Below are 9,806 nucleotides of genomic sequence, written 5' to 3' on the forward strand. Positions count from 1 at the left end.
AATTGTCTCCTCACACACACACACACACACACACACACACACACACACACGCACGCGCACACACACACACACACACACACACACACACACACATATATATATATATATATATATATATATATATATATATATATATATATATATATATATATATATATATATATATATATATATTAGTGAGACACGGTCCCCACGTGTTCACACATAAATACTGAACAAAATCTTTACTTTAGAATAAGCGTCCACAGTTGAGTCTTTCTGGGGATCAACGCCAATACAGTGGTCGAATATCCCCTTAGCGAATTATCCATAATATATGTGGTACGGGAAATGCGTTGCTTCAAATTGCATTGCCCATTCAAATGGCAGCTTCGACATAATATTGCTCAAAATGTTTAAGCCTGTGTACGTTGAAGAAACCCAGGGGGTCGAAATTTCGCAATTTACGGAGTTCTTCATATGGTTGTTTCGGGACTGAAAGTCTATGCAATTGTTACTAATTCATTATATTTGGATCGTCAGCGCTGAACGACCCACTTTAATATAGCGAAGCGCTTCATAAACCGCGATCATACTGTCTGTGCTTTGCCTACGCCGCCATCTTACGAAGTACAGCCAGGCGATATACTTTCGGAACACTCACTGTTTACTGGCTGGGTACTATCGACTAGACAAGCGGAGAAGATTATCATTATCTTCACGAATGCATATAACGCCATATCTTACGACCATGATATCCCCATGAAGTGGACCATGGGATGACCGCCACTGTATGGCTGAGTTGGTACAATATCATCGGATGCGTCATTCGAAGGTCACACGTTCGGTCCCTGTCAGCGAACAGTTAATTTTTTTATCGTGCAATTTTCTTTCTTCACAATTACATAATGATCACTCTTAATAACATCTCCTGTACTCAGTTCGTCGACTTTTCCGTCTGTTAGTTCAAATTAATGTTTCAGGCGTCTAGCAGCCATTCATTCGAATTTCTCTTCTTTCGATCTTGATGAGAACAGCGTCCAGTTTGCTCCACGGCGATGCGGGCATCCTCACTGTTTGTGAAACGTACGTATCATTAATTACCCGATTGAGGCCCGCATACTTACATTTATGTGCAAGAAAGCCCGGTGGTTGTATTTCCGGAGCCCTCCACGATATATGCGGCAACCCTCATAATCATGTCGTGGTCTTGAAACGTTAAACCCCCACGATTATAATTAATTATTATAATTAATTACCCGAATGTTCAGTAGCTAGCACCAGATGTGTCAAATGATACACGGAGCCGTTCCCAGTGTCATCAGCATTCAGAACGTTTGTTAGGAGAGCTATATGAAGTCGCAGAGGAGCGAAAAAAAAAAGTTGTTTACTTGAAACAGATTTTAAAATATTTGTTCAGAAAGGAAGATCCGTACAATCAGTGGTTGTATCAATACACGGCTATCGCAACTTTTGTTTTACTTGTCGAGTGTTCCTTTTCCTTGGTGGAGTCCCATTCGACGCACGTCTCGCATTTGGGTACCTTCTAACGTCATAAAAAATTGCCGAAGTCGATCAGCCTCGCAGCGCCAGAATTATTTCTGCCTATGTCTGAAAGGGCAAGTTGGTTGAACTGCACTTCATCGTCATCACCTTCTATAGCTCCCTCACGGCGCCTTCGTTGTGTAGTGCAAAAAAAAAAAAAAACGACGTTAAATTCATTACGTACTATATTGCTGTTGAAGACGCCATACACATTAACGCAGAGATCTAAGCAGGTTTCTCGACTAGAATAACAACAAACCGGGAGTTGTCACAAGGGCTACAGTTCCGGATTGGCATGAAGTCATACAGAGCTCTGAAAGTCGCTGAGCCCTGGTGTCCCTTATTTAGGACACAGATATTGTCGAGTCTGGCGGACGACGTGCTAGTGTTACGGAAGACCCACCTAGCAAGTTGGAAGTTAAACATCTTAGACACAATATGAAAAAAAAAATATGACATCAAATACTCGGTTGCGGTGAGTGTCATCTTCTTCACCTTCCGCCATCTTGCTTTCCCGTTTCCCAAGTTCCGAAACAGACGATGACGAACAAAACTATATTGTCTAATTTATTTAGGATACCTCAGACAGCTCTTTCAATTCCCGAGTTTTGTCCCGATTGGCAGCAAAACTCCTTTGTGTCCTTATTGTAGGACACCAGGGCCGAAAGGGCCAAAGAAGCCCAGGTGGTCGGGATTTCCGGAGACCTCCACAACGGCGTCTCTCATGATGGCACCTTTGTTTTGCTACGCTAAACCACAACAATTGATGTTAATTCCAATGGGAAGATGAAGGCTGTGTCATTTCTTGTCATTCCTAAGTCTTATTTTTTTAATTAGGCACGACAGCTCATATGTCACGGGAATCCATTTCATCTTAGTAAAAGTTGAATGAGAGTGCATAAATGACCCCCCCCCCCCCCCCACACACACACACACCCAAGCAATCAAACACTCACACACGATTGTTTTTTTTTTTTCGTGCGAGCGCATGGGGAAGGGGGGGTTGTGTGTATGCATGCATGTATGCTTGATACAGGGTGTTTCAAGAAATGTGTCCATTATTCTTAAAAAATCTGTAAAGAACGCTATTCGTATGCTGTCTTTGCAGTTACTTTTTCTGTAGCGGCAGGCACTTTAAGAGGTTGAAGATATTATTTCGTAGATTAATTAGGGAGGTTTATTTAATTAACTTTTATTTAATTAGTGGAGGTAGGCAGTAAAGTCAAATGGCAGAATTAAAGTTACTCATCCGAAGAACCGATGGTCACTTTGATATTTCAGAAAAGCGGCCTCTAGTAATAACTGCGAAGCAATGAAATTCTTCCCAAAACTGCGGTGAAACCGAAACTCGAAAGAGCGCAACTTAAATGAGGAAGCGTTGACGTATCAACCATCAAACCGACTTCGTTGAGTGGGCTGCGATCGCAATTACAGCCCGCATGACGCACATACGTTGACGAACGGGAAAGAACTGCAGCCCTGTAACCAGTGTTTTGAACAATTACGTCATTATAGTCGTCTGCTTGTTGCGCTCGTCGGTCCTTTGGTTTCGGTTTCGCCGCAGAATTTAGGATAATTTCATTAACTCGTAGTTTTTACTAGAGGCTGTTTTTCCGCAATCTCAAAGCGGCAACGGGTTTTTCGAATCAAGGACTTCAATTCTCTCATTTGAACTAACTGCCCAACCCCACTAATTAGAAGTTAATTATTTTAAATTTCTTAATTGCTGCTCTAAATGATGCCCTAAACTATCTTAAGATGACTGTCACTACAGAGAAAGCAACTGTGAAGACAGCGAGCAAATAGCCTCTTTTGCTGATTTTTAAACAATACTGTACTAATTTCTTGAAACATCCTGTATATATGAGCAAGCGCGATGCTTGCGCTCTTGAGCGTTTAGTAAGATAAGTTGCCTTCAGTCTGTCAAGTTCCTCCAAATCATTTCGATTTTCTCAAATTCCCACACACAATTGACACATAACCACTATGGGCATTGCCTAAGCTAACGAGGTATCTGGCATACGCGAGGACAGCGCAGTACGTTGACTTCGAGCACAGGCCCGTTATCGTATTCTGGCAAACTTTCAGGATAGCGACATCTACGATGGATTTCCGCCAAGCAACCCACAGAATTGAAATCTACAGCCTTTCCCGGGGGTACGCAAGCAATGCTTTAGGATAGCGGGCTGGCTCAGGTCCCGACTTTAGTTGTGCGGATTTACCGCGGTCTGTGAACTTCTGGCTTCTTCTGTAGGTGCACTGTGCTTTCAGTGTCAGTATCATCCAACCTATGTATAATTCGAATTCACAGCATGTCCTCGTATGCAAACAATGCGTCGTCGAGATTAAGCGTTGGCTGTAGGTCATTACTACAGCTGTTCAGAGGTCCCTCGGTCGCCTTAACTTTCGGCGTCTACTGTGCTTCGAGCGTATGCATAGAGACAGATCACGCAAGCCGTAAGCGCACGATCCGAAGAGTTCGCGAAAAAAAGGGAAAAAAAGGTAAAAAAACGAAAAGAAAGACAACGTGCCGTTCGCCTCACTTGTGAAGCACAACTCCAGGAGTAGTGTCACTGAAAACAAAACCGTTCTCGCCCGGGCACAGTCGACGTTGTCGACGGACGGTGGCTTCTGGCGGCGGCCGTATACGTGCGCTATGCTTCGATAGACGGTATCGCGCTCAATCACGCCATCCATCGGCGCGCTCAGCAGCATTTGTACAGTTCGCAAAGAGTTTGGTCTCACTGGTTAGAAAGACGACCCCAGCGTGCAGTGTACAAGTGGCGCCACTGCACAAACTACGAGACGGTACTCACCCGAGCGCGGTTGGCGACGTCGGGCGGTGGTGCGCCTGCGAAGAGCCGCCGTCGTCCTTCCCGGGAGAAAGCATGTTTCCTCGGCGGTTGTGTTGCTGGCGCTGGCGGCAATGCGCGTCTCCGCTTGCGAAACGTCGCCGCGAGGGCGGCGCGCTCCTCCGCGGTCTCGCCTTGCCGCAGGGGGGCGCCAGGGGTCACAGGACCTCCCCTCTCTCCCTTTCTGCCCCTTTCTTTCTCTTACTTACCTCGAGTGAGCTACCGTTACGTCGCCTCCAGAAGTGTGGCAGCTTGGGCTAGTTGGTATGGCGTGACGATAGTTATAGCGCGAGAACAAAACGACGACACAGTGTCCTTCTTGTCTCTGTGTCGTCGTTTTGTTCTCGCGCTATAACTATCGTCGCCTCCAGGCACGGAGGAAGTGCCTCCAGGGGTGGTTACGGAGCGCTTGTCTTCGTCTCGTGTCAATCCATTTCTAGCGCGCGAATGGGCTGGAATTTAACTAGTTTCAGGTTAGATGGTACAAAAAAAAATTACGAAGCTCGTGGGAATAAAATGAAATCATCTAGCTCACGGCAGGACAAAAAAAAAAAAAAAAAAGCAATCACTCGAAGAAGCCTTCGTCCTTTATTGGACATGAGATAAGCTTCGACTGTTGTTGTTCCTGATGATGACTTAGTGTAGAAAAATCTGTGACAGCGTTCGCGTCGCAGGTATCTTCAGAGTCCGTCAGTCCATATACATCAGATGATTGATTGATATGTGGAGTTTAACGTCTCAAAACCAGCATATGATTATGAGCGACGCCGTAGTGGAGGGCTCCGGAAATTTCGACCACTTGGGGTTCTTTAACGTGCACCCAAATCTGAGCACATAGGCCTACAACATTTCCTCTGCCTCCGTGGATCGAAAATGTAGCCGCCACAGCCGGGATTCGATCCCGCGACCTGCGGGTCAGCAGCCGAGTACTTCAGCCACTAGACCACCACGGCGGGGCATCCACACATCAGAACATTGTGAACAACTTGCATTAGCACTAAAGTTTCTAGAATTTGGTGTATCTCCGAGAGGACTTCTAAAGTTATACCGATCCGTTAAGCCCGCAAGAAGGCACGCTTTCGACAAAAAGCCCAAGAATAACCGAGCGTTGGCCGAGTTGGTGTTACATTGTGGGTGGCATTTGGCGCAAATAAAAATTAACGGACAAGAAGGTAGAGACCACAGGCGAAGTGAAATCCACTTTCAGACAAACAAAAAAAAGCACAAAGAAAATGCAAGTACACGTTGTTATGATTACGGGTTGGCGACGGTTAGATAATCCAGCTCTGGTGTATGTAGGTTCACCTTTGGCGTATATGTGGCGATCGCCACATATACGCCACCAGGTTTGTGTATGAAAAATGCCTCAACAATCTTTAGCGCGGTCATATTCCTTGATCCTCGACGACACTTTCGTTTCATACATAAATCTGGTGACGTACGTGTGGAAAGGCGATCAGTGAGCCGACATAAACTCGAGATAGATTATCTAAACGCCAACCTCTAATCATAACCACGTGTTTCTGCTTTTCCTTTATATGTGCGTTTTGTTTTCTGAAAATAAACAGCGGTTTGTCTCCGCCTGTCTGTACTCTCTTTCTTCTTGTCCGTTCTTTGTTTTTTTTTTTTTTTTGCGCAAAATGCCATCCACGAAAGCCCAAGTCATGAAATGAGACTAGGTCTCTTCTCTTCAAGCCCCGCCGCGGTGGTCTAGTGGCTAAGGTACTCGGCTGCTGACCCGCAGGGCGCGGGTTCGAATCCCGGCTGCGGCGGCTGCATTTCCGATGGAGGCGGAAATGTTGTAGGCCCGTGTGCTCAGATTTGGGTGCACGTTAAAGAACCCCAGGTGGTCTAAATTTCCGGAGCCCTCCACTACGGCGTCTCTCATAATCACATGGTTTTGGGACGTTAAACCCGACATATCAATCAATCTTCTCTTCAAGCATAGTTTCGTTTTGGTTAGTTATTAAGCCTAACCATTCTCGTGGCCGCGCTTTTCACGTATTTCTGTCTCCTTAATATTCGGTTCTTTAAAGTGTTGTTATGTCCAAGGATGCACTTTCAGAACTTTGGGCGCTTTTCACTTCAGACGTCTTCAAGCAAACTCAGCAGTGTGGCAGCTTGGGCTAGTTGGTATGGCATGACGATAGTTATAGCGCGAGAACAAAACGACGACACAGAGACACAGCGATTGTGTCCTTCGTGTCCTTCTTGTCTGTGTGTCGTCGTTTTGTTCTCGCTCTATAACTATCGTATTCAAGCAAACTCGCCACATCATTCGTTACATCCATCGCCTTCATGCGAATTTCGGCCAAGTTTGCCTTCGTTTATCCCATTTTAAGGATCCGAATTTCCTGGTCTTTTCTCCTTCTGGCTCCCAAAAAAGTCTTGTTCGTTCGCTCGGGTCGAAGGGGCTCAATACATAACGACAAAGAAGCCAGGGAGCTGAGCAAAGAATACAGAAACCGCCATCAACGTTTACAGAACAGACCCATGCCGACTACCTGATACTAAGTGCACACACGCCCGTTCTTACATCCGCCAGCTTGGACGACGACGAGACGAGTTGGGTCGCGTTTCTTCTTGGCAGTCTGTTACTCCCTGTTTACCAGGAAGTATCGTGGCGGGGCTGAAGACACCACGTTCCCCTAAACGCACGTGGTTTGCGAAGAAAAGAAATTCGCGCGCGATTGCGGCCGCTCCTTCTTCCACGCGACTCTTCGCCAAATGAGTGCAGCGTATGAGATGCCAGGAGCTTGCGTCGACCAATCGGAAGAGCGCGTGCACCGGTGCACTAATGTGTTCATCCGCGACATCGTCGTCTGCTTTCGGGAGCTGTTTAAAAATTCAGCAGACGACGCGGGAGCGCCCCTTGACTATTCCGAATCACAGATGATATAACTGGAGCAGTATAGTATAACGTACAGCTGCTTTTTAAAGGAAGTATTTTGAATCACCTTCCCACACTTGAGAGGCCACTATGGTTACAATGTGGACTTAGGCGTGCACTCAGGGAGGGGGAGACATTCACACAAAAAATAGGAGGGGGGGGGGGGGGCAAAGTATATAAGCTCCATACATTGACATAATGGGGATGGGGCGCTAAAACAAAACTTCGCCCCCCCCCCCCTTGAAGAGTAGCCCTGCACACGCCTATCAATGTGGACGATATGGCACCAGTTCGGAAGTACCAAGTTTTTCCGTATATATCAGCGGAAAAATTCCTATGCTCAAGTGATCATTTCCTTGATACAAATAATCAATCATAATTCTGCTTTATCTATACAACAACGGGAGCTAATTTGACATAGATAACAATCACTGAGCAATTCGCCGCATACAAACTACATACTTGCGAGTATACTGTAATAAGCCCTTTTCCATTGATGGTGTGCAGATCACGTCGTCGAACACGATTGTTTCATCATCATCATCATCAGCCTTACTACGTCCACTGCAGGACAAAGGCCTCTCCCATGTTCCGCCAGTTAACCCGGTCCTGTGCTTGCTGCTGCCAATTTATACCCGCAAACTTCTTAATCTCATCTGCCCACCTAACCTTGTGTCTCCCCCTAACCCGCTTGCCTTGTCTGGGAATCCAGTTGGTTACCCTTAACGACCAGCGGTTATCCTGTCTACGCGCTACATGCCCGGCTTATGTCCATTTCTTCTTCTTGATTTCAGCTATGATATCCTTAACCCCCGTTTGTTCCCTAATCCACTCTGCAATTCGTGCAATCGCACGAAGTTTTTGATGTACCATTATAAGTAAATAGCCGTATAGTATATTACTAACATGTTCAAGCACCGCCACCTTGGTCTATTACCTTTGCTGTTTCGTATCCGCATCAACGAACAGTGCTTCGTACAGTGAGCTCATGCACGCGAAAACGTCTGAGCCGGTGCATTCGATTTCGACGTTTTACACTCCTGTTCATTTCATGTCAATACACGGGAAACTGATAAAACATTCCTTCACCAGCCCAAGATGGCGACGCCCATCCAATCAGTGGGAAACGAGGGGCCAATAAGCGCTTGCGATACCGAGGGCCTATTTTCTCGAGCGGATCAACGCGCAGTTTCCACAAGGCTGCATGCATTCTTTGTGTGTTTTTCTTTCTTGTTTAAAAAAGAGAAACAATGTACAGAATAAGCTTCGCGAAGCGGGCGGAGCGCAGTATAGTACGCACAGTGCAAGAGTGAGATTAAGGGCGACACGGGCAGAGGGTCACTCGAGTTCAACGCGAGCCAACGCCTCGTGTGTGTGCATTCTACCGCACAACAATTGAGTGCAGCATTGCGTAAGCCTGATCTCATAGCGCGCCATCTTTTGGTTGACGCCGAGTTCGCCGAAACTCGGGCGAAAGCCTTCGACGACTCGTCAAGCACGAATGTAATCGTCATCACGCGATGGTGTCACCATACAACGTCATGAAGACGTCACATATTTACGAGATTTCTTATTGCGTCACTATGACATCAAACGACGTTCCATCACCGGATGACATCATCACATGATATCTTCGTTCGTTTTCCGTGGCCTGTTGGTTTTTATCACCAACATGGTTACAGTAGTTGCTGGGAATACGCTAATAAACCAGCATTCTTGGAACCGTTAGCCAACCAGCAAGAAATTTTTGTCAGGATATCCATTTATTTATTTATTCAGGGACACAAACTATATATGAGGACGATGCAATAGCGGCAACAAGGCAAAAGTAACAATCATCTAGTAATTCCAACTAGGCGATGAAATCTTTTGCAGATGTAGATACACAGACAGACAGACAGACAGACAGACAGACAGACAGACAGACAGACAGACAGACAGACAGACAGACAGACAGACAGACAGACGGACGGACGGACGGACGGACGGATAAATAGATAGATAGATAGATAGATAGATAGATAGATAGATAGATAGATAGATAGATTGATTGATAGATAGATAGATTGATAGATTGATAGATTGATAGATAGATAGATAGATAGATAGATAGATAGATAGATAGATAGATAGATAGATAGATAGATAGATAGATAGATAGATAGATAGATAGATAGATAGATAGATAGATTTGTTTCGCGTAAACTAGTTCCTTTGATAAGAAGAGAATTTAATTACTGAGGTGACCGTAAATTTATCCTGTTCATCGTCCTTGTCTTAGTCAGCAACGTCAATCCTGTTCCTTGCTTGACATTGACCTCCTTGGTTGCGATGCTCTCAATCTTTGATTACACCCATACCATGTCAGCTGACTTCTCAATACAACCTTTGAGTTCCCAATACGAACTTTCACCTGCCTTAATTATTTCCTAGTCTCGCACGGCTTCCAATCTGTCACTCTGACTCAAATGCGAGGCGCTTAATTTATACCCAGTTACAGCCACATCAGCGGATAAACAAACAATTGGCTTCAACCTAAC

The 9,806-nt window shown here is 45.4% G+C and overlaps 1 protein-coding gene across 1 annotated transcript in view; it reads right to left on the reverse strand.

Moving 5' to 3' along the window:
• LOC119166878 (beta-1,3-galactosyltransferase 1) overlaps positions 1-4,473 on the reverse strand; it is a 30,782-nt gene extending 26,309 nt beyond the window's left edge. Inside the window, exon 1 of the mRNA XM_037418262.2 lies at positions 4,341-4,473. The gene's annotated coding sequence lies outside the window, so the exon portion shown is untranslated. The remainder of the gene's footprint in view (positions 1-4,340) is intronic.
• Between the last annotated feature and the right edge of the window lie 5,333 nt (positions 4,474-9,806).

The sequence above is a fragment of the Rhipicephalus microplus genome, chromosome 6 (assembly GCF_043290135.1).
Source record: "Rhipicephalus microplus isolate Deutch F79 chromosome 6, USDA_Rmic, whole genome shotgun sequence".
Classification (NCBI taxonomy): Eukaryota; Metazoa; Arthropoda; class Arachnida; order Ixodida; family Ixodidae; genus Rhipicephalus; species Rhipicephalus microplus.